The sequence below is a fragment of the Hippoglossus stenolepis genome, chromosome 2, assembly GCF_022539355.2.
Source record: "Hippoglossus stenolepis isolate QCI-W04-F060 chromosome 2, HSTE1.2, whole genome shotgun sequence".
In the NCBI taxonomy this organism is placed as follows: domain Eukaryota; kingdom Metazoa; phylum Chordata; class Actinopteri; order Pleuronectiformes; family Pleuronectidae; genus Hippoglossus; species Hippoglossus stenolepis.
In genome coordinates, this window is record NC_061484.1 from 1,367,429 (window position 1) to 1,394,118 (window position 26,690).

General features: G+C 39.9%; 1 pseudogene; it reads left to right on the forward strand.

Annotated features, from left to right (window-relative positions):
• LOC118117054 overlaps window positions 1-17,250 on the forward strand; it is a 139,356-nt pseudogene extending 122,106 nt beyond the window's left edge.
• Window positions 17,251-26,690: the final 9,440 nt, after the last annotated feature.

A 26,690-nucleotide genomic window follows, 5' to 3' on the forward strand; every position in this document is an offset into this window, starting at 1 on the left:
ACACGCACAGCTGTTTGTGGAATGTAAACTCACTAAGCGTCTGCACATGCCGACAAAGACAGGAAAGGTTTGTCTTACACACAGACTGACTGAAACCTTCTCCTTACCCTTTCTAATTAAGACTTTGAGTATTCTGCCTACTTTACCATGAAAGTGTAAATGGTTGTCCAGAGCTTTGTCCTTGTGTCCTAACAGCTTTTTTTATTATATTTTTTTGATCCCTCATCTATATGCCTCTACCCAAAATAAGATTTTTCGGTATCTTTCCAATGTCTTTATCTATAGTTGGTTAAATCTTTCTCAGTAATCAAATTCTACAGCAAAAAAAGAGAAAATAGATTATATGGTCATTAATCTGTGAACATAAGTCCATTTTCTCTTCAATTTGGCAACAATATGCTGAATATACAGACATACTGTATCTCCAGAAGATGCAGATCAATACTGTAAATTTTTTCAACTACAATTAAAATGACTTTTGAAGGTCACTCTTGCTGGATGTATTCACTTCACAGCATTTTCACATCTCTAGTTTTTTTTAAATGATTTTGATGTCCTAGACTAGCCCTCCATCACCACAGTAAATAATTATTGAGTCTATGCTCGATGAGCTTGCTTATTGGTGTCATTACAGCACCAAAGAACTGCTTACAGTTGAGTCTAAACTATTTACTGGCTGCTACAGTGTGTGTTGTGGTGTAGTATTGCTCGGGGGAAATAAAACAGATCCCAAAGATGAAAGGAAATGAAAGCAAGGGAAGCAAGCTGCGTGGAGAAGAGAAATAAATTAGTGTAGAGGGAGGGAGGGTAGAGGAGCTGAGGTCAGAGGACATGAAGGAATCATACAGGGGGCACAAGGACATGTCATACAAGGGGAGGGGGGCATTCCCTTTATTTGGTAAATACTCCCTGACTGTGTTGTGTCCTGATTCACCAATAAAAGCTCATTTGGACAGAAAACACAACAAAGTGAGATAAAAAGAGGGAAGAAAACAGAAAAGCTTCATGAAAGCTTTCAATGTAAACATGTCAGTCATACTGAGGAACAGAACAAACCAGTTTCATTTAGCCTCAGATAAACAAAAAGAACTGTTTTCATATATTTCAAATGCTTTCCATCTTTGTGTTTGCCCGAGAAAGGAGTCCTGTGCGTCAGTAGGTTTTACCACAACTACAGATCTATATGTTTATTTATCCTCTTCAATATCCTGGATCTCCTTACAAAATACATCTGTCTTTTACAGTGTGATTACTGTTTATTCATTCAGCTGACGATTGTCCATAACAATGTTGTCACAATGTCTAACAGTTTAATGCATGCGAAAACAACAATTGTATAATTATTAAGTTTTAGGAGAACCCTATTTTTTTTATTTTATTTAAGCAGTTGACTCCAATGAATAACCTGAAAGTTCACCAGACAAAATTATATAGAAACAAGAAACTGACTTGGAGCTGGTTTTGGATGAAATGGAAAGCTCTGAACAATATTGGATTTCCATTGTGGAAAGAATGTCACAAGTGTTCGGCTGCTGAGCGGGTAAAAAAGAAAATGTGATAAAATTTCGATTTTTGAAAAGAAAATTCCAGTATTTGTTGTTCATTGTTTAAATTTAAAACTTTATAACACCATTAAGTTGAACATGTTAGAGTATTTCTTCAATCATGGATACAGTCCTGTTTTTATAAATTATATTATAAATTAAAAATATATATGATAAATTCATAATATAAATTATTTTTTCCTACATTTATTTTGAATCGTCAACATTTAATTTATGTGCTTGTAACAAATATTTTTCTTTGCTACAAATGTGAAATTGCTTGCTCAGGAATGAGGCACATACACCATCGTTATCCAGCCGCTTCTTTTCCAGAAATGCTTTTCAACTCTGTAAAGTTTTAAAAGCTCTTTAGTTTATTTGAAATTCAAACAAAGCAGAGTGGAGGAAACACAATGAGTAGTTTGATCACTGTAGGTTGAACTGTTTGGTTTTGTGCATTGGCCATGTTTCTTTCATCGAAAACATTATTTTAGACTTGTTGGCTGAAAATTCACATCTCTTCATGAGGTTTTACTGAAAACCTGGCTGACGACTTGACGACATCTGTCATGTTGAAAACGAGTGCCTATCTGTCAGGAATAATTTATAACAGGCTGATTCAGGGAACATGATTAATTAAAAACTGGTCTTAATTAACAGCTTCAATCAATAGAGCTCATTACCAACTCTGCTGGAGGTATCACAGGTAGGCCTTCAGATCACACACACACATCGATGCACACATGGTCACACAAAAGTAAAAGGAAAAAATGCCAACCCAGCAGGAAGTCCCAGCAGATATAACTTAGTTTGGTGAATTTCAAAAGAACTCCTTTGGATTAAAGCTGGACGCACACACACACACACACACACACACACACCAAAAAAAGTCTCACTAAAACATGAACATTTAAATGAAATGATCTAAGAACCAAAGTAGAATGAAGAAAATGTTATTAGATAAAATATGGAATTAAATGTTTCTCTTAAGGAATTTACTTGTAGTTAAGCACCTACAGAGACTTAAAAAAGTTTTTTTTTTAAATGGAGTGAGAATTCATGTTTCCTAAAAAGATCCAACAGACTTCTTAGGGTAGTGAAGAGTTCCAACTACTACTACACAACCAGAACTGACAGCCCAGATGACAGAAAAACCCAGACCACAAGAGAACACAACTACAACTACATCTTAAAATATTGTTTGTTATGAATATCTGTCCAGTGCCATTTTGTTCAGCTTCAGTCAATTTTAACTACTTTATTTGTCACAGAAAATCTGTTTATTCCAACAAGGGAATAATTGAATCCAACTTTTTTTTACATACATATAAATTATACACACACACCATGTGGTAGCTTTACGTTAGGCTAGACATAACTTTTCTAAAGCTGTGTCCCAATTCAGGGGCTGCACCCCACAGGGTACTTGAGTCTGGTCTAGGTAGATTTCATATTTGCATCACCAGCTCTTCCTACTCTTACCATTGCATCATAAGCTACTTTGAGGGGCTGCAGCTCAGCCTCCTCCCCGCATGGCTAGCTCATCATCAATGACGCAAGGAATTTTGGGAAAGGTTGTCATGTGAAGGATTCCGAGTTGGATCCTTTGTTGCTCAAGAATGAAAGGATGCATTTGCCAGTTGTATTTATGAAGAAATGCTCAAATTGGGACAGCCTGTTCATACTGCTGCGGTGCAATCGGTCTTCAAGTGCAGCCTCTGAAGGATGTGGTCCCTGAATTGGGACACAGTTTATGTATCTATTACCGTATTATAGTATGGACCTGAGGCTAATAGGAATACAGAATACTTTTTTGTATGTGTAATTCCAAAATGCACAAAGTTTCAGACATTTTGTAAGTATAAAAGAAACAAGTAAACTATGTTTTTATTGGATAAACAAATTAAAGGGATATACTCATTGGAAGCACTTCAAGACAATGCTGGCTCCTGCCTGTGATCACAACATTTCTTTTTAGGCAATACAACGGAGCAGGTCTTCAACTACAATGGTTGTGATTATTCTTTTTGTACTTTGCAATGTCAGATGTATAGTAGATGTAGCAGAATGTAGATAACTGTAGTCTAAATTTCAATGTTTTATGAGGTTCTGTAATGAAATTTGCCAGTTTTGGGGAAAGAAGGTTTGTAAATGTGCAAAATGGCCTGTTAATCCAAAACATTTGCTTTTTGAAAATGTAGTAATGAAGTGATGGTAAATGCACAGTGGACATCAATATTTATTTGTCAGAGATTAATTGAATTCCTAAAATCTTCACATTTTTTAATTTTAAAATCCTGTATTTCTAAATTTCTAAATCAAATAATTATCTAATTACCACAGTTTTCCTTTGTTTGTCTGTCTGCTACTTTCCAGAATTATGCAAAAACTACTGGATGGATAATTTCAAAACTTGGTGGAAGGATGCGGTATGGGTCAGGAAAGATCCCATTCAAATTTAATGTGAATCCGAATAAATTGGCAGATCCAGGAATTTAATTTCACTTTCTCTGCCGCGTTTCCCCCATAATTGTGCACACCCATCAACATTGTTCTCATGCACAACATATTTCGACTGACAGGTACACAGACTAAAGAGTGAAAGAGAAGTTCTGGCAGAGAACTGCATTGCACGCCACAGTCTGCAGTCTGTGTAAAAGTGTAAAAATAAAAAAAGATTCAATATCAAGGTGGGGCAGGGCAAATTACTATATGACAGACCGCCACAGTCGATGATTAATGGGAAACTCTGCCCTGACATGGCTAGATCATGCATTAGCCTTGGCGGAGTTGTGCACTGTCAGAGCGCCCTTCTAGTTTAGAAAAATGGGTTTTGAAATTTTAGGGTGAACATGTACATCTCATTTCCAGATGAAATTACATCACTGGGTGGTGTGTAGATACAGGTTCAAAACCATACTCAACACAAAGTCCAATACAAGCTCACACACACCAGGCTGTGTGAGGGCTGTTTTACTCAGGAACAACTCAATTTGGTGACATCACTACAGTTCATAGCCAATCATGGCTGTGGTTGTGTAACATTGGTGGGATTTATACATGGTGAGCCAGGGAGAGAAGGGGAGAGAACGAGGGAGCAAGCACAAGCCTGTATGTGCCGATCTCAGGATGATTTTAGCCAGATGTCAAACTGAAGAAGACCACTACTCAGCTCAGCTGCTGGGGGCCACTTCAAACATTCTGTCTCTGTGTGCGTGTGTGTGCGTTTGTGTGTCGATACACACTCCCTGGCAGCCCTTTCATCTGCACACCTACGGCGAAACACTGTGGGGGGGCTTTTGGAGTACTGAGTGCTCATGCACACACACACGCACACGGCTGGGGCTGCATGTAGCCATCATCCCGGTGTGCTGCAAGGTGTTAGCAGAATGCTTAAAAATACACTTGCCCATTACAACTAGTTTAGGTTTAAAGGTGGAATCCTACCAAAAAGAAAGAAAAAACCACAGCTGGAGCATTGAGCATTGTTTGACCTCTTCAAATGCACTTTAGCTACAGTATGTTATCTTTTATACTGAACATAAAATCTGCAATAATGAAAATTTAAATAAATTATTGGATAATACTTTGCAAATCAATTGGTACTTGCATTATAATCCTTCAGATTTGAGTCTTGATTGTGTGGACAACACCTGTGGTTAACGGCTGAATCAGTGAGCGTGTTTTTCTGTTGCAATGTCACATATCTGACACTTATTTTATTTGAAGTTTTGATATATTTTTTGTTGAAGTACATAAATCCATCTCATGGTAGCTGTAGTTTTAGCAAGACCAGGGCATTTTGTCTTTCTTACAATCTCTATTCCGATTGGATGTTTTCTGAGTGTCACAGAGCCAGGACAACCACAGATTGTATCCTGCTACAGTGTCTTGGTAAATCTCACCAGTAAATAAAAACGGTGGTCAGTCAAAACTTAAATGAGCTCAACTGACAAATTCAGACTGCAATATGAAGTGTATGAAAAAACCCTATGTAGGTGTAAAGGAATTTGAAACCTATCACACGGTGAAATCCCTAAATACATCAAATGCCTATTTCTGAAAACATGTTGGCCATAGCAAGTATCTACTTTATCCTTACCACCCTGACCTTGCTTTGATGTTTCCTCCACTACTTAAAAGAGAAGTTGAAGCTTGTCTGTCAGTGCTGACTGTCAAGGCATCCGCACTGTTTTAAGAATGTCTACTGGCTGTCTCCCTTGTGTCTCTGTTTGTGTGTTTTGGTGGGCGTGGCTTCTCTCTCTCTCTCTCTCTCTCTCCCTCTCTCTCTCTCTCTCTCTCTCTGCTGAGGTGCACTCAAGTGGACTAACCTGCATCTCATCTACCCATCATCGCCAGTACTTAAAGCTTAAGTCCTTGCAGTCACTCTTCTCAGGATTGTTCCACCAGCTCAGTGGTGCTGTGCTCTCTGGCTCAGTTTTGTGAATTTGCTACTTCAACATTTGATCTTGCTGCGTTGTTTTTGCCTCGTCAGTAATCTGTACCTTTCTCATCTACTCTCCAGCTCACATCCACTTGCTGCAGTACGACATCAGCGAAGCTTCACCAAACAGCTCTATGTGCAGCATTGGTGGAGCAGCTTCAGAGTTCTGCCAACTGAGGCCCGCAGCCAGGGTCACACAAGCAGTTATATATGATGCATCCCTCTGCTTTCAAATGTATTTACTTCATTCAGTTTGTCATGTTCCTCGCTTTACACTGAATTGTTTCCGAATGTATACGTGTATTCTAATGCATTTGCATTATCCTAAAACGTAGATCCCATGCTGTGACCTTGAACTTTGACTGATTAAAAAATATATATATATCACAAGCAGAGGTCCTAACCTCACCCCCAAACCAACCTGTCAAGTTTAATCTCAAATGCAGTAAGACTACCCAAGTTCTTACTGTGACAGACAGACATGGGCGACTGAGGCTGAGGGATAGAGCGGTCATCCTCCCAACAGAAGGTCGGCAGTTCAATCTCAGTCTTCCCTATCTGCATGCCGAAGTGTCCTTGGGCAAGATGCTGAACCCCGAATTGCCCCACAAAATACAAACCATTAAACCGATAACAATACACCCCCCTATTACTGGGTAACACAGATTTAAATTGTACACCCAGTAACAGTATATAAACTTGCTCACAAAATCAATAAAGCTCTCACTGTATATCTTGCATCACGCCACTTCCATTATGCTTTTTTTCGTACAACATTATCAGACAGCGTATGCACATAATGTATACAGGTAATGACACAGAGTGAGTGACAGATAGAAACAACTCAATATTCACTACTAAACCTGACTGGCTTGTAGAGGAGGAAATTTGCAGCTGGGGACATATGAAGAACACTAGAATGATATAACTGGAGAGATATAAACATTAAGGAAAAAAGAAAAAACATGGATGGAAAACTTCTAGTGTATATAAAATGATAGTTTGTAGAAAATTAAGTAGAAACTATGGAAAGAGAGCCCTGAAAGAAGGGGGATTTTATTGGAAAACAAATTTATATAATAGGACAGTAAAGACATTTGGAGAAAAGTAGGACAAACAGATGTAAAGGAAAGAAACGACAGAAGAGAATGATTGGATTCATATTTGTAATAGATCCCTCACTGGTCTTGCCATCTCATAATTCAGATTCTTCTATTCCTCTCATTCCCTGACTCTCCTTATGGGTGACACTTGGGTGTCTCTATTTGGTGCCAATTACAGATTGTTCGGCATTGGCGTGGCGCTGAGATTCAAGGCTGTGGAGTCTCCAGCGCCCACAGCTCCTAATTTACCCATCAAACACTTCCATCCACAATCCAACCACTAAGGAAAGTTACACTGCTCCTTAATAACTCCTTCACTGGTCGTTATTGCTAGAGGGAGTGAAGAATAAGAGCAACCTTTTTGTTTGGTGAGGGGAGCATATATAAAAATTTTAAAATGGTGCTATTAATATCCAGACTGTTGTAATGTTAAGATCTTTCTTATTATTTCAAGTGCTGAGGACTACATTTAAATAATTTTTGGGAAGGGAGAGGGTCAGCACTTGCTGAAAGACTTAACTCAATCACAAGCACTACTACAAAGGCTGACCATATTGGAGTGAGAGGAAATAATAAGCCTTACAGTAGGAGAGGCCTGCTAACAGCTTGATATGTACGGTTTCTCCAGGGAAAACAAATGATTGTGATTCAGTTTTTGCTGTGGTTACTCAGATTTTAAATCTTAAGGAGAGCATTTGGACAATCAAGGCAGCACAGAGATAGTGATGATAATCTGCATTTTCAAAGAAGTCAAAGAATAAATTCAAAATGTATTTCAACTAATGAAAACATATATTTATTTCTACAATTAAAAATGTCACAGCACCTGTAGCATATTCACCTTTTTACTATATTAGCCCTTTTAATAAGAGTCAATGAGTGATTTCTTTGAACAAGCTTGAGATTAGCATAGTTGGTGTTGATATTGTAAATCTAGAGGTCAAATATACAGAGGTGTTTTATCTTTTTTTTCTGATGTTTTTTTACATTTGAAAAATGTATCACCATTTACTTCAATTGTATTGGATTTGGCTGCAACGCTGTTTACCCCTGAGACTCCAAAAGTGTTTTGAGGACTCAAACACTTCACCCACCCCTCCATCGGCATAGTGGTGAGTAGATAATGAGTGAAGTTTCATTTTTCTTAAACCTTCTTATACTTTAAAATGTGTGTGTATATATATGTGTGAATGTGCAATATCTTTAACAAAACCTGCTGCTTAATTATAGCTCAGCACTTCATACTCCCACTCTGTTATGATTATATATTGGCTACAATCAAGTTTTTGTATGAGCCCACATACATTATGAAGTATGAGTTCACATCAGGAATGCCTTAAATACATTTAAGCCTGGTACAAATATTCCACTGCTTTTTTTTAAATCAAAAAATGGGGGATACTAACTAACCGACAAGGGATATCAGAACATATGTATATTTTATATACAGAAATGATAATACATGTTTCCAACATGAATATAAAATGCCATCATCATTTGGTGAATATTTAACAGTTTTAACATATTATTTGATGTTTTGGCTCTTGACAGTCAATAATATAATAGCCTATTACACACCAACCTACGGAAAGATTATGAATCCATGGATTATTTCTTCTTTTTAAGAAACTAACAAATCAAAGTACCTCCTCACTAGTAAATAATAAAAAGTACCACTTAGCTTTCATTCAGTGCTAAGTCTTATGATAAATGATAAACAACTCTAAATAGGTTGAAATGAGTGCAGAGAGGAGAAGGAGAAGTATTGAACTACCATTGCCAAGGACATGGGAGGGTGTGCCGGTGCAATACCCAGCATGACATCTACTTCTGTGAAGAAACTGGTTCAAGGATGCAACAACATTAATAAATGATGCAGCACACACAAGCACACTCACATGTACACATGAAAACCACAGCATTGCTTGGCATAGGGGTTGAAAAACTGTGGGACGCTTCCTTGGGAACACCCACAGTAACTGCAGTAAGGAACTTTTTTATCTGGGTCAAGTAACCTTTGTTTTCATGACCAAATCCTTGCATGCCCAATACCTGGTGTAACATCACGACTGGGAAAAGCAATCGGATATGGAAATGGAAAGAAATGCTCAATGTGAGGATTATCGATGCTAACAGCATCGCTTCTCTGTTCCTTCCTCATGTTGTGATTAACACGCACACACACACACACACACACACACACACACGCACACACGCACACACGCACAAACGCACACACACCAGAACGGCTCCCCTTGAGGGTTACACCATGGGGGGTTTGTCCCAATTAGCACAGAGTCAAGGTGTTGAAGGAGACATACTGAGCTAGCAGGTTATGGTAACTGGAAACACACTGAGCCAGTATGCTGGCTAACTGCTAACTAGTCTACTTCACAGGCACAGTAGGCCTGTTATCAAAAATACTTTCATCCAAAGTCACTTTACAGCACAGGCTGTAGCATTAACATAACTTCTGAAACGTCTTTATACCAAGGACTGGGCATTTACCCAAAGATGCAAAAATTCAAAAAATGACATTGTGATGTGTCAATGGTTCTCAAGATCAGCACTTGCTGTTGTTAACAGGCCCCCACCTTGCCTTATTATTGTAACTGCAACATTCTAAACCTTTCTCATATCATTGCAACATACCCCACAACAGTTTTTGTATCGGTACCACAAAGATAAGCGAGTTGTAGCCAACTACTTTTTTCCCTTTTCCCTTTTGACTCAACAGTCATCAATCTGTGTTTTGTGGTATCATTATGTTTGAAATGTTAAAAGGTTACATCCACTTCTGACAATAGAACTGTCATAGGATGCCAGGGTGATGAATATGCAAGTTTTTCTCACTATTTATTCTGTCATGGCAACACATTTAGAAGTCTGAAGGTAGAATAAGCAAGAATTAAAAAAGAAAACTATGTAGTAATTTTGACAAGACAGAAGGAAAAACATAATTTGCATTATTTTTGAAAGTCGTTTTCTGTTTTATTTTTGTTTTGCAGTGATCAATTCTACAAAATTCTTTAACTCCTCATTAAATGCACTTTTTGGACTCTATACCTTGTTTGAAAATGTAAAAACAGCCTCGTTAGCCTTTCCAATATTGCCTTATTTATAAAGTTAAATACCGTGTTAAATGAGCCAATAATTTAGCATTTTACACTAACCCCTTAACAGACACAGTATTTTGCCCAAGAACACCTTAAACATGCATACTGGAGTTACCCAAGCAGCAACTCGATTTCCCTTTAGTTACTGGTTCTTTCCACAGTGACATAAAAATTTGCTTTTCTCTAACAAAACACATAATGGTTTATGCTGATTAGACTTGTCCATCACTATCGATCCTTAATTCTGGGTTCTTGCCCAAGGACACTTCGGCATGCAGATGGGGAAGACTGGGGATCAAACTGCCGACCTTCTTGTTGGAGGACGACCGCTCTAACTCTCAGCCACAGCCGCCCATTCACCTAAAGGAGAATTACTTACTAGCAGGTTGCTATTGGTTGTTTCATTTGAGACTCATACGGATTTCACTTTTTATTTGATTTGGATTTATTTGCACCTGCCTAATCCCTTGCTTCCCTCCTTACTTCCAAATCTCATTGGTATGTGTTTTTTGTATATCAATCTTTTCTCTGCAGTGCACTACCCTCCTTTCAAATGGGAAACGTATCTTACTGTACGCCTGAGCCACACTTGGTGTGTGCGTGTGAGGCATAACGGCTGAATCGCTGATCTGCTGCGTCATATTGACACAGGTAGCGTTTCTGCTGTGTGCCTGCAGAGAGCTGCAACATGAGGTTTCTGGTACGACTTTTTTTTATTGAAAAAGAGTCAGCCTATCTACTCAACTCAAGCTGTGCATATTTGGCAATAAAAACCTTTGACTGGATTTAGTCAACAGAGACACTAGAGTACTTTTACTGTACAGAAACTTTGAAGCTTTGGTGTAAGATAATTTGCACTGTTTTATTTTGTTGTGAGCCATGTACAGTATGTGAAGAAAAAAAAGGCAAGACCGCAACTCTCTGGAATATCAGTACGACTCACATGCATGAGATGCGTGGCTCACAAGGGCAGTGTGTCTGCTCTAACCTGAGGACAGGAAAATAATATTTCTTTTGCCTAAAATGTTATTAAATTTGTTATTGTGAGAAAATGGTTCAGATCCAGCTATGACATACCAAAGTCTGAGGCCACTTGAAGTGTTCAGCCAAGCTACAGTTGGCTTAAAGGTTCAGTGTGTAGAATTTAGTGACGAGATCCAGTGGTGAAGTTGCATGTTGCAGCCGATTACCCCTCACCTCACCCTCTCCTTCCAAACATGAAAGAGAACCTGTGGTAGCTTTCAGTTGTCATAAATACTCAAAAGGTGTTTAGTTTGTCCAGTGCTGGCTACTGTAAAATAACATGCTAGATTTGTCAATATGTGCTTTTTTGAAGAAAAAAATAAGTCACAATAGAGGTTTGAAAAGTCTGGTGACAGATCCACAGGCAGTTTGCAACACTGTAAATGCGCTGCTGATCAAATCACTGCTATCCATTATGAAAGACCAATGGCCAATGGGGAAGCTGGAAAACACTTAGCAAGACAACAAATTGTGCAACTTCAGTAAGTACTGGGCACTTAGCCGACCAATGATATAACTTCATCACACATTCAGCTCACAATCAGTCACTGATCTTTGAGGATCTACCATTGAACTGTGGACCTTTCGTACAAAGACAAGTGTTTGTGCTTCATGGTAATGAAATAACATGTCATAGTGCAACAACATGACTCACTTATGCATTTTCAGTCATTCTTTGAAAGAATTCTCCACATTCTGACCAAGACAACTAAGCTTTAGGATTCAACCCATTAGCGAAATAAAACATGTGTTTTGGCCCTTATTTATAGATCCAGTCTTTGTATTAAAGGGGACATAGCATGCAAATTCCACTTTGTTAGTGCTTCTACAGGTTAATGTGGGTATCTGGCATGTCTACCAACCCAAAAACTCTGGGGAAAAAACACTCGCGCGTTTTGTTATAGTTCCTCTAAGTCAGAAACGTCATGCTTGAGCGACTCGATTGCGCTTCCTGGGTATTGTGTCGTAACAATACACTGGAAGTCTCCCTACATGGTCTCCCATAGACTGTACATATAAGGTCAGCCCGCGATTCTGCTTTCTCCGCTTGTTGTTGTACCCGTTGAATGTCGGGGTTCGGGGGTAAATGATGGTCTTCATAGCCCCCCACCTCTCTTTTCTCTCTGTCTGTCTGCTTGTGTGCTTGTAGTGGATGGGCAGAGAGGGGACATTTAATTATGTGATTGGGAAAATTAAAACTCCAGGACAACAGGGGAATACAAAGTATGGGATGCATATTTGATAATTTATATCATATAAAATATGTAATTTATATCGTTTAAAATCATGGGGGGAGAGGGGGGAGGGGGGAGCTGGCTCATTAGCATTTAAAGGAACAGGCAGTCAAAACAGGTCGCTCTGTGGAGGGCTGTTTTATACAGGGTAAAAAGGGTGCTGTTTTATATGATCCTTGTGGTATTTTGACCAAAGTATGTTACAGACATTTCATTAAGACCCCAAGGAACCATATCAACTTGTGGTAAAATGGGCATGCTATGTCCCCTTTAAGACCTTCAAGAAAAGCATTTTAAATCATGTTTTTTTGTGTGGCAACACAATGGTTAGCCTGCTCTTAGCCTTCTTATGTACCTTAAAGGTAATGTTCAAATAGCTATTATGAGCACAGTAGACCATAATGATGGCCTTCAGTGTGTGTGTGGTTGTTCAGGGGTGGATGGTATTGTGCAGCCTCAGGAGTCTGAATGGCAGATGCAGCAAGAGCCTACTCCCCTGGGAAGACTTTTGAAGGTGTATGATACTGCTACAGAGATAAAATGTAAGGATATTACAAAGATGCTAGGAGCGTTTGCTATGTCAACAATACATGGAAGCAAGCTGGCAAAATCAAATAATGTTTACAAAAAATGTAGGCTGGTATAGTCCGGTCTGGCTAAAACCGGTCAGTCCGATCCTGAAACAAGCTGTAACACTTGCACGAAACCAGATGCACGGAATTTAATGGAATGGTGGTAGCTGAGTTGCAGGAAAGAAGATGGTGTTTCAGCAGACCTGGGTTTGGAAGTCAAGGTGAAGTTAAGGCTGGTTGGAGGATGACCCGTATACCCCTGAGCCACAGCCACCCCAAAGAATGAGTATAACTAACTACGCAGTGATAACATATTCCAAGATCAAAAACACCCCTGGAATGTACTTTATTAATACTATTGGTTGAGCTAAGATATATTAATGTAGATCTAACTATTTTTTGATTGGGCCGCAAGTAGATGCCAGTAATCTGGTAAGACATTTTCAAATGAATGAACAATTCCTTGACGTGTTCAATCAATCAAGATTAAAGTCACATAGGATCGTCATTTCCGAGTGACCTTATTGAGCGAATAAGGTTCTCCAGTTAAGCTATGTGGCCGTGTCAGGCCTAAGAGGTATTTCCTACCTCAATGGTACTGTTTGATCCACATTCAATGTGGATCCACATTCAATGTGGATCAAACAGTACCATTGCGTTTAAATACTTTAGGTGATAAATACATTAGGAATAACTGAAGGACCCCAGTATATATATATATATATATATATATATATATATATATATATATATATATATATGTATGTATTTCTGGTGGCCTCATTGGACTGGCATAGGTCCATAACAAAAGAACATCATACACTCCATATGGAATACCTGTATTGTCTACAGAGCAGGGAAAAACAGTAGTAGTGGAAGTAAAATAAAATTATTATTGCAATACTTTAATTACCCATGTGGATGCAATTAATTAAGAAATTTAATTATCAGCAGCAATAAAATGAATCACAGGACAAACACATGTTCCACATGTGACTCATCTGCTGTAGTACAGAAGACTGAGGCAGATGTGCTGCCAGTCACTAATCACTTAGTGTCCATTGCAACCAAACTCAGCCAGTGCAACAGGTTGAGACTTTCAAAGGTAAGACTTTATTTGTATAGTTGGTGACTTTGATTTGGACTGAACTAAAGCATATGCATCAAACTGAATTTCCTCTTGTCGGCTTACAGTTTTTGAAAAAAGGCCTCTTTTCGATTTCTCCATGATTTGCTCCATTCCAAAACTACACTAATGATACGTTAAACAAGTCAGTTAGGGCATTTATTTTCTATTTGCTTTGATTCAAATGGATTTGATTCTTAATGATTCTATGGCCTCACAATGGTTGTGGAACAAGAGGAGGGATCAATCAATCAATCAATCAAATTGTATTTGTATAGCACATATTCACAAATCACAATTTGTCTCATAGGGCTTTAACAAGGTGTGACATCCTCTGCCCTTAACCCTCAACAAGAGTAAGGAAAAACTACTAAAAACCTTTTAACAGGGAAAAAAGAAAGTAGAAACCTCAGAGAGAGCCACATGTGAGGGATCCCTCTCCCAGGACGGACAGAAGTGCAATGGATGTCAAGTGTAAAGGAGAACATCAAGATAAAGGTTTTAGTAGCATTGATAAGGGTAAACATTTTGAAGTATAACTGAAGGTCAGTGAATTGGTGGATTAATGTCATTAATGGTCAAGTGTCTGAGGAGAAATACTATGTATCGAGCAGTCCTGCTGCAATCATAGTCTATGGTCAGCAGCCAGCAAGATCATGATCCACCATCAAGATCGGATGCCACTATAGTCCACAGTCATTGTCCACTGCCGCCATTAGGATCCATCATCAGCTGCCACCTCGGTCGTGGTCCACCACCAGTATCTGATGCCAACACGATAAAGGATCTGCCTTTATCGATAAAGGATCTGCCTTTATCGGATCTGTTGTGTAGCCACTTGGACACAAGTCAGGGACTGATCAACCCCGACTAGGTTGACCAGGCGATGGTGTCTGATGATTAAAGACCTTTAACACCCTATGACCTCTGGTGTATTGTAGAACTATCATATCTGGCCAAGCCAGTGACCTCCAGGAAAGACTGAATGATGTCCATGAACTGAATGGTGACTGCTGGAGAGACAGGAAAGATGGCAACCGGGGCAGCAAGGGCTAGCACCCCAATTTGCAGGTCCTGTGAGGGAGCACCCAAGCAAGCTATGAAAAACCCTTCGGAAAAATAACCCCAGGGATGCCCGAGAGGGGGGAGGATGAGCATCCCAATCGGAAGGACCTATTGGCAACGACCCATGCAAATGGACAAATGACTACGAGCGCAGTCTGTATCTGCGACAAGGTCTGCAAAAACCTGAGAGGTCTGAAGATCCACCAGACTAAGATGGCCTGCTTGAGGAGTAAAAAAGTGACACTGACAAGACAGCATCTTCCAGACATTATCCGGAACCCCAACATCAGCCTGGCATTGGCTGGAGAAGGAGATGGTCACTGGCTGCACAGTCTCAGTGTCACTCTTCTCCTTGGCCATGAACATGATTGTCAAGTCAGCGAAGGTGGAATGTAGAGAAGCATTCATTGAACGGTGACGACAACATCTGTCGCTGAGTGCAGATGGCTCCTTCTAGGGCTTAAACGACTCATTTCATGGGCAAGGATGAGTTTCAAAGCAGTCAAGTCCAGCTCTCTAGTCCTGAAGAAGGGAAGAGTGGCCGACAAGTTCTGCTTTACCCTGGGAGGGACCAAGATTTCGGCGGTGACAGACAAACCGTTCAAGAGCCTGGGCAAGATCTTTGACATATCACGGAAGGACACACCCGTACTTCAGCAAACCCGGAGCGACTTAACAACCTGGCTCACCACAATTGACAAATCGGGGCTGCCAGGAAAGTTCAAAGCCTGGGTGTACCAACACGGAGTCGTGCCAAGAGTAATCTGGCCACTTCTAGTCTACAATGTTCTGATAACAACAGGGGAGGCACTGGAGAAGACCAGTAGCCAGTTTCTCTGGAGGTGGTTGGGGCTTCCTCGGTCCCTAAGCAGCATTGCCCTGTACTGGCACTCCACCAAGCTGCAGCCCCCCTTTAGCGGCCTTGCGGAGGAATTCAAGGTACTGTATCTTGAGCCAGGGAGGTCATGGTGTATCGCGACTCAGCAGATGCGAAAGTAGCTTCAGCAGGAATCTGTGTCAAGACAGGAAGGAAGTGGCAGGCACAGGAAGATGTCGACAGAGCAGAGGCACGGTTGCGGCACACCATCTTGGTGGGCATGTTGGGGGTGGGACGGGTGGGACTGGGCAGCTTTCCCAAACCACGCTATGACAAAGCCAGGGGAAAGGAGACGCGTCAACTGGTGCAGGAGGAGATACGAGCTGAGGTGGAGGAAGAATGCAGAAGCAAGAAAGTTGGCATGTAGAAGCAAGGCATCTGGACTAGATGAGAGCAGGCAGAACCCTGCAAGATCACCTGGACTGAGCTCTGGAAAGCAGGAGCATGGTGCATCAGGATATGACGTTCTCCCCAGTCCAGCCAACCTACATTGCTGGGGCATGGCCAACACACCAGCATGTTAACTGTTCCAGAGGAGGGGCACATTGGAACACATCCTCAGTTGCTGTCCGAAGGTCTTGGGGGAAGGGAGATACCGCTGTCGCCATGACCGGTCCTTGGCATACACAATCACCACAGCGATCCAAAGCAGCAAGAACCAGCACCCCCACAAAAATCAATCACCTTCATCAGTGCGGGCGAGAAAGCACACCATCAGCCTAGCTCTGCAGGAGGGCTTCTTGCCACAGCACGGGACTGGCAGCTCCAAGTCGACCTAGGAAGGCAGCTCAAGTTCCCAGGAAACATTGCAACCACGTCGCTCCGCCCAGACATGGTGTTAACATTGGAGTCTACAAAGCAAGTCGTCCTGATGGAACTTACCGTCCCCTGGGAAGACCGGATCGAAGAAGCCAATGAACGCAGAGGGCAAAGTACAGAGATCTTGTTGCAGAATGCAGGACCAATGGATGGAAATCCCGCTTTGAGCCAGTCGAAGTTGGGTCCGGGGCTTTGCCGGCCACTCTCTAATAAAGACACTGAAAATCCTTGGAGTAAAAGGACTGGAGCGTGGAAGAGCCACAAAGAGCATCCTGGAGGCTGCCGAAAAGGCCTCACGATGGTTGTGGATGCCAGTAATCTGGTAAGACATTTTCAAATGAATGAACAATTCCTTGACGTGTTCAATCAATCAAGATTAAAGTCACATAGGATCGTCATTTCCGAGTGACCTTATTGAGCGAATAAGGTTCTCCAGTTAAGCTATGTGGCCGTGTCAGGCCTAAGAGGTATCTGGGATCTGTGGTGTAGCCACTTGGACACAAGTCAGGGACTGATCAACCCCGTCTGGGTCGCCCAGGCGAGGGTGTCTGATGATTAAAGACCAGAAACACCCTATGACCTCGGGTTCATTACTGAAGACTTGTCCAAGTAGCACCTGTAGGTATGTGTATGTCAGCCATGGATGCATTTACCTTGCACAATTAAGAACAGATAAAACATGATATAGCTACATTTAAAATATATATATGTTTTAAGGCCTACATGTGCAAAACCAACACCACATAAAAATGGTTGAAAGACCAAAGCCCTTTTTATGTAGGCCCTTTCCTCAGGCCCTTTCTCAACAAAAACATGGCTAAAACTAATAGTGTATCTCTGCAACAACAAGGTCTATAGAAATAACTATAAATATTATTATTATAATATATACATGTTACTAGGTCAGAGTAAATGAAGATAGAACACAACATAAATTAAAGATTTAATCTCCACCAAACAGAGGTCTACAAGTTAGGAGATAATATCCCCTTTGTAATGTAGCCCAACACCTCTCCCAGTCAATAGCATCTTAACATTATCCTCACCAATAAACAATCATAATAAAATAATAAAAAATATGCAGACAGGGGTTTTAGTAGAGATATGTTAGGTGTATCAACAAATTGGCCATTTTGACATAATGTGTGCGATTTTTGCCAAGTGAGATTTGTCACTGCAAAGCAAATTTATTCTTATATTTCACTATAGGTATTAATTTAGTCTGAATACAACTGTTCATCAATGAAACTGTCATCAAAGCTCTCTGAATAGTATAGCATAGTGGCAACTGAGCTCGTAGTCACACAACACAGGATCAGCTGAGGATATGCAGGGTCGTCAATTTAAATGATTAGATTCGATAGAGCCAAAATAATCGAGGAATAGCCTCCAAATCCATGCATGCATCACCATGCGCAAACTACAAAGAAGGGAACCAATATGGAATAATTTTTGAGTGAGACATTAAACTATCTGGCAATAGCAAAGTTATGGGTGTACCAGGGGCACTCTGGCTTAAAGATTGAGACATCAAGGAAGGAGAAATCATCTCAATTTACTCAATATTTTCAACAAATACAAAATAATTTCTTCTTTCTTCTCAGCCACTCCTCCAAAAACCAAGGAACCCTCTCTCTCTCTTTCTGTGTGTGTTTGTGTATGAAAGAGCATCACCTCTCATTATTGGTATAAACATTATCATGACAGAAATCTGCACAAACAAGCAAACTAGAGGGTTACAAGTTGCCTGGTTCTAACAAGCACTCTACACGGTGCATCTGACAGCTTTAGTATGTTTGTGTGTGTGTGTGTGTGTGTGTGTGTGTTCATTATACCCTTTGCTGCTATTGTCATTACTTATTGATAGTATTTCTGTTTAAAATGCAGCATCACAGCAGTAGGTGGCACAATACTGTCATAAACATTCTCTCTCTCTCTCTCGCTCGCTCACACACACACACACACACACACACACACACACACACACACCATGTGACAATGCCTAATGTTCTCCCTTGCTCATTCCCATCACTATCTCTTCTTTTCCACAACAAAATCAGACAGGAGTGTTGTAAAGTGATAGCATGAAAAGAAAAGTGATTTTCCAATAAAGTTGAGTCTAATTTCCTTTTAGATTTTTTTCTAACAATTGTTCAAACATCTTTAGTTTAGTAGTTTTTTTAGTTAATTTCCTGTTTATTTTGTAAACTCACCTCCTCACTTCCTGCCCTTGTTTCCGTTCCCACCACTTTGATTACCTGCTTCGCCCTCATTGCATTCTCCTATGTCCTGTTAGAGCCCTCAACTAGAGAGTATTTAGTCGGGGCCCTCCCCTCACTCTATGCCAGATTGTCTTGTCAATGTTCCTGTCAGCAATCCAATATTCCCTGTTTGTATCTGACTCCTACTTTATGACTGCCTGTTTTTAGATACCTTTGTTTGCCTTGACTGTACCAAACCATTACTTCAGTAAAGACCTTTCTAGAACCTGAACCTGTGTTGCGTCCTGCACTTGAGGTCACATGTCGGTCGTTATATTGTTGGTTATTATTTTAAGACGAAGCCTCATATAGAGCCACTGCCATTTGCTTTTATTCTGTCTCCGTCTAGAGCGGGCCTTCACATGCTGAGTCTGAGTGATTATGTTAGTTTGTCATGAATCTGGTTTGACTCTATGATAAAATGGAGCTCCCTCAAATAATATTTATAATAATAAATGATCAATATGTTTCCCCATAATATACATTTTATTCATGGTTTATATTTGCAGGTCACTCCGTGTCAAATCATAAAACAAATTCTGTCAGATATAAATGAAAGTTTTCATGGTGAATTGGTCACACGAGAAACCTATATTCAAACAAAATTCCATGTGTTCCGGATCCTAATTAAGGTAGATATAGGCTAACAAAGTTTGAAATGTTTGGTTTTTGCTGTTCATGTCTCCCTAAATATGTCAGTGACAAATCGTTCTCATTGTTTTCTCAATGTTTTCATATGGTCTTTTCCAGCTGCATATTTATCTAAAGAGTATGCTAAATAACAGCATTATGAGTGATTATATCGGATAAAGGTGAGGCAATGTATATATGTGTATGTATGTATATATATATATATATATACACACAAATATTTTCAGAATGTGTGGTCTGTTCAGTTTTTTTGCTCTTCAGGTGTGTTGGATCATAGCCCAGCTCTGGAAGTGATGAGGTTACTGTCTCAAGACATCGGCCCAAATTCCACAGTGTGGAATATGTCTGTTGGCCGGGCAAACCCTGCGTGACCCCCGGTTAAAGCAGCAGGGCTTTAATGATTCACTGGCAGCAGATGAAGCCTCAAAAACTGTAGTCAGAGCCATGAGGGGGATGTCCCGTGGGGAGGTGGATTTACCACTGGGAGAGACTGCCAGCCCAGCTGACCATCCCTCAGTGCAACCTTTGTTTTGGGAGGACTTTGATGATAGAGAAGCTGAGCAGTCACCAATCAAAATACCACCTCTGATGCCTTAGTGGAGATTAGGGGCTATTTGAGAGAGTCTGTCATCGCCAGGGTGGAGATTCACTGCCCTGGTGGAAGACCAGGAAAATGGGGTATAAAAGTCTAACATCTGTGGCCAGACCCTGCATAGTATCAACATCAGTGCCAGCAAGGATTTTCTCAAACTGGCATCTCTAAATTCTAACCTACATTGACTTTCACATCATGTCCACATAATGGTACCTTGTATATAACTATGTGTTTTATTTCTTTTTTAAGCATGTTTTCATTTATCTGTACACTTTAAAAGTAAGTAGGCCTATGTAAATAAATAGAATGATCATCTTAAATACTATTCTATAGGATACTTAACGTTTTATTCTTTTTAAAGAAGAGTTGCAGATAGTCAAAACTGTAGGATCTTAAAATAACATTAGAAACATTAATGCCTTTCTAAGAAAAAAAACCTCATTGCTTTATTATTCTTTGAAACATCAAGGGTCATGCAAGTGGTTATTTTAACTTAGTCTGAATAAATCTGGTGACAAAATTCCATTTCAACAAGTCAGTAGCTCACTCCACAGCTAGTTTCTATATAAGTTAAACTGGTTGGACAAATTGCATAATGTGTGTGCGTGTGTTCATATATATATATATACATAGAATGCTTTGCTTTGTATCTATGCTGAATTGTGGCGTGCCGTTATGGTGAGCAAGTCAAGCAATGCAGGACCTGATCTAGAAATATACATCAATTAAATGATACGTAAGTGAATGCAATGTCATTCCTTACATCTTATCCAAGAACAGCTCTGTATCTCATAAAAATCGTGCTGTTAATAGATGCACTGTATGAATGTGTGTGAATGAGTGAATGGCTACTGTACTGTAAAGCGCTTTGAGTACAGTAGTCATCAAGACTAGAAAGGATCTATATAAATACAGACTAGAAAAGAGCTATATAAATACAGACCATTTACCATGTAGGAAAGTCAAATCAGCTTAAAAGCACTCAAAATCTTAAAATCAATAGATTACGAGTTCATACTGCACCAGTTACTGTATATTGATTATAGAGATGAAAAGGCTAAATAACCAATCTAAATACACATCTTTGCAGCTGTTGTGTCCATGTTACTCAAACATCGAAATGTTGACCCACCCTCCTAGTGTGTATCCAGATGGCCATCATGGTGGATTGTCTGTTTTTACATTACAGTCACTCCAGGTAAGCCTCTGATTTGCACTGTAATCCTCTACTTGGCATGGGAGGCAGGCAGGCTACCTGTTTCTGTGTGTGTGTGTGTGTGTGTGTGTGTGTGTGTGTGTGTGTGTGTGTGTGTGTGTGTGTGTGGTAAAGACACTTTGTTTCTCTGGTTGTATGTATGAAAGTGTATCTGTGTTTCATTATGCAGGGTGCATACTAGGAAGACCCTCTGTGTGATTACGTGTATGAGTGTGTGTGTGTGTGTGTGTGTGTGTGTGTGTGTGTGTGTGTGTTTGTGTGTGTCTGTGAGACATGCTAGGCTGCATTTCATCTCAGGGCTTAGGACTCATGTTGGAATGGCAGGGACCCAGGTGCAATTTGAACAAAGGCAGACACCACTCACACACACAGAAGAGGACACTGATTATATCAAAAATAATTATCTGTACACAGACAAGCAGTCATATGAACAGTGGTTTCTGGTAAATGCTTTATTAGAATACCAGGTATACAAGCCAGCAGCAGGGCACAGGACAGCTGGTCTTCTGGATCACTTTTTGTCTCCAGTGGATTTGACCCAGTGCTTACATGGCCAGGAGGTCAACAGGTCCAATCCCAACACATTATGTTGCAAATGTATCTATCTTTAGCTCTTGTCAACAACTGGTAATTTCTAATAGCAGATACACATTATGGGTATGGCTCAACACAGTGATACAATCTGTAGAGTCTGTAGAGTGCATACTTCCATCAAGACCTGACAGTGCCCTTGAATTATATCAAGCTGCACCATATAGCACACACTCATAGATATCAGTCCCCTAAATATGCCTTTTTTCTAGAACACCTTGCAATCTTGCAATGCGAAATAAAAGTCTGGGATCTGCCAGAAATCATTGGGTTCTTTCTTGGTATCCTACCACCAAGTTTCGTGGAAGTCTGTTTAATAGCTGTTGTATTATCCTATTGACAAATAAGCACCTAAATATAGTAGTACTATAGCTTTTTTAATTCATTATGTGTTATTAAGCCATTCAGACCCAATACACCCTCTAAAACGTAAGCATTGTTTGAAAGCAGCCTCCTATAACTTCAGGGTTTTCTGAAAAACGTTAACATTTATTTCTTACCCGCTGAAAGAAACATTGAATACTACAATGGCACTCAGCAGTGCTGCTCCACCACCAAGGCCAAACAGCCCCCTTAAATTCAATCAAGCTGGACCATGCATCACTTCCAGGGAACTTGGTGAAGACATAGAATGTCACAATGAAAATCTCACAATGGTGAAGAAGAAAGTGAAAAAGAAAATCCAGTGTAATATTGTTTCTTGGCCCATCCTTCGACTAAGTTTAGTGGAAATTAGGTCAGTAGTTTTTTTGTAATACTGCTGACAAACAAATAAACAAACAGAGAGGGGCAAGGTATCCAACCATTTGAGAGCTTACACCTTTTGGCTTTTACTATCAATGGGCCTAATTCACCAATATCTTCATTCGATTTGTCTTCAGTTTGATCTTAAAATGGTTCCTAAGAAAACTGAGCTCCAGATTAATTTAGTGTTCTTTAACTGCAGAATTGTCTTAACCTGTGTTCTTGCATCGATGAATGCCATGTCTTCCTAAGTTCCTATTAGCATAGCCAATGCCCATAAATAGTCAGGAGACAGCAGTGCTGTATGCACACACAGGAATCACACTGGAAAGGATATTTAAGAAGTCAAGGATGTCTCAGTGAAAATCTAAAGACGTTGGGGCACCAGACTCAAACTGTAAAAAACGCTGTTCAATTTTGTAGTGTCAGCATTGGATACAAATTAACAAAAAAAACAAAAGAATACATGGGATACAGCTACGTATTCAGCGTAAGTTGTATCGGGAGAAAATCGCACAGTTGATGTAAAATAAGTTTGATTTCAAATCTGAAGTCAACAGAAATATTATGGAGAGAGAGAGAGAGAGAGAGAGAGAGAGAGAGAGAGAGAGAGAGAGATCAGTCACATTGACTGTGCTGAATTTTTATACTTCACATGTTTATGATGTGACACAAACTCTGTGCAGCTACATTGACTGCATTGGGCTCAGGTCAGGTTTTCCCGCAGAACAGAAGGCCTGGGTGCATTGCGCAGTCAGGTGTGTTGCACAATCTCCTGAGCCTTCTCTAATCTCAGAATCAAAAATAGCTACTTACTTGTTTTTCAGAATTATCAGGATACACTTGGGTGGAACATTTTAAGGGTAAGGGTGCTCTTCAGTGTGCATAGATTATGTTCTTACTGAAGAACAAATCCCAGATGAGAAAACATTGAATGTCAATGAAAACTAGGTTTTAAGAACGGTTGGTGAATGAGGCTCAATGTCTTTGCCTTTAGAACTGGATGTGACTGAAACAACAAGGACCTTAACATTGTCAACTCTTCTATTTTAATGTTTATTGATTTTCTTCTAATATTTTTTTTCTATAAATATATCTAAGCTTTCCAATGGTTTTATTTATCCATCTAACTGCTGTACTCTACGTCTATGTTGCTCGCTTTGCTCAGGTCATCAGACGTTGTCTGAAACATGAATTACATTTTTTTTAAAATCTATTTCCGATTATGAAATTTGGCAAAACACATTGTATTTTTATGGTTGCATGTCTTATACACAGAGGATACAAATAAGCTCATATGTTAAATCTGGTCTTAATTGATTGATCATAAAAGAGCGATCCATACTTTAGTGAGTGAATATACTTTCTTTTTTTACATGGAGGACTGAGTTGCCGTTTTCAGACATGAACGGATTTCATGTCTGAATCAACAAATTTTGGACAATGGGGTCCAGACTTTCTCCAGAGTTTGACTTTCACATGTGAAAAACGCAGTAGAAGATTCTCTGTCAGATGCATTCACAACAATAGGAAGATCTCTGGAGCGTTCAGGCAAGGGGTGGCACAGCATTTGTAGTGTGTTTTTGTTTACGACACATCAACAACTGCAACAGCCTATATCACCAAAAAGTCTCAAATCTCTTCATCTGTTAACATCTCTGTGTCTTCTGCCTTTATAACACCTTTTTTTTAATCCTGAGATATTGTCATTCTTTTTTTAGATGTCTGGTGTTAGAAATGTCATCAACACACCCAGTAGCTCACAGTGAATCATCCAGATAATGGCGGATAATGCTGTATTCTCACAAGTGTTCATCTGCACAGTATCCTTAGTTCTTACAAGGGGGTTGGCAGGAAGAAAACTACAGATAATATCCAGAGCCCCACCTCTGAATATCTCAGGAGAGTATTCAATGCTGAGTGCATATTTGAAAGCAGCTAAAGTATCACTGATATTTAGAGGAAACGATAAACTTATATTGCATTTTTGGGAAATTAATTATACGTTCATTTGGCAATTAAAGGTTTTCTGTGGAGTTTTGGCCTCTTCTTACACTATTGGAGCTGTTTTCTACAAGCGGGTTAGTGTGGATTTTCACATGCATGCTCCTGAGGATGCACAAGCACACACTTGGACATGCATGTGATTCCATAGAGATTTCTTGCCTTTGGTTTCACTGTGGTTTTAATCAATTGGTCTGCAGGTGGATGTTAAAGGCCAACATAAGCAGGATTGCACAATCAAAGGCTGAGAGAAAACTGCAACGTAGGAGGACAGGGTAACAAACGATCAAATGAAGAGGTAACAAAGATAAAAGGAGGAGAAAGTGTAAGCATGATTAGAATCAGAAAATAAGGAATAAAGTCCAGGAGAGGGCGGACTTTGTAATCAAAGATACATTGCTAAATGTCAAAAGCACAAATAGACAGACTGACATCCCAGTCGTGTAACTGACTGCAAGAATATCTGGGGTGAGACACAGCACCCTTGACAAGAGGCTCTTTTAATGAGGCCTGCACACACAGACACACACATCCACCCACACACACATTTTTTGTCCTGGGCCTCTCACTGGAGTGCCAAGCAGTTGTCAAGTCTTACCCTTGGAGGTTTCTTTTTTCTTTTTTGGGTTGCCATGTTTTACACAAAGAAGTCAGATATGTTACATTCATGAGATACAACACGCTTGTTGTTTAGGACTTTTATCCACCTGGGTTTAAACATGTTAAGAACAGCTACTCTGATCTTTCAGATTTAATTAAAACACCTACAGAAACAACATCTGACAAGAAGAAGCTCCAGTTCATATGAGCTTCAGGAATAGGGTTCCAAATCTTTGTGAGAATCTTTTTAGTTTTGATTCTTGGTGTCAGAATGCACTGAATGTCTTCAAATTTAGAACTAAAGAAATATTGCAATACTAACATGGGAGGATTAACCCATCCATTGTTTGCTGCTTGTATAAGTCATAGTTGCAGCAAAGTTCCCAGATGCTGTCAGCTACTGTCAGATCCAGACATTCCCTTGCCAGATGGGATATATAACCTAGATCTTGGTCTGAGTGTAGCAGCACCCCTATCGGAATATTTGATCCACCAAAACTGTGCCCTTATATGCAGGTTTCTACGCAGGGATCTTCATGGGTGTCTGGAAACTGATTTGGGGGTTGTCTGCAGACTCGGCTCCCTCACCACCACGACAGTTTGGTACTATGCAATATATTGCTCCTCTTGCACCAATCCACCAGTGTAACTCAAATGCAATACTCGGGGTGAATCAATTCCAAGTTTTCTAGCAGGTACCAAATTATTCAACGATAGGACTACTATATCCAGTTTCAGTAAAAATATGATTACACCAAGTTTTGGCTAGCTTAGCCACTTTAGTGGACTTTTAGGCTTAAAACAAATTACCTTGTTCTGAGTCAAATATGAATTTCGGGGCATTAATAACACCAAACGAGCAGTATGGAGGCGTGTTGTGTTTTTTCTGTTGTTTTATTATGTCTGAAGATAGGTCACTAATTTCTTCAATTGTATTGTATTCACCCACCCCTCCATCGGCATAGGGGTGAGTAGATAATGGGTGATTGTTAATTTCTGGGTGAACTATCCCTATACCTAAAGCTACATTAGCATTGGAAACAGCCAGTCTGCATTCAGGAGCAGTAGCCAAACTAATTATCATTTCACCTTCTCATATAATTT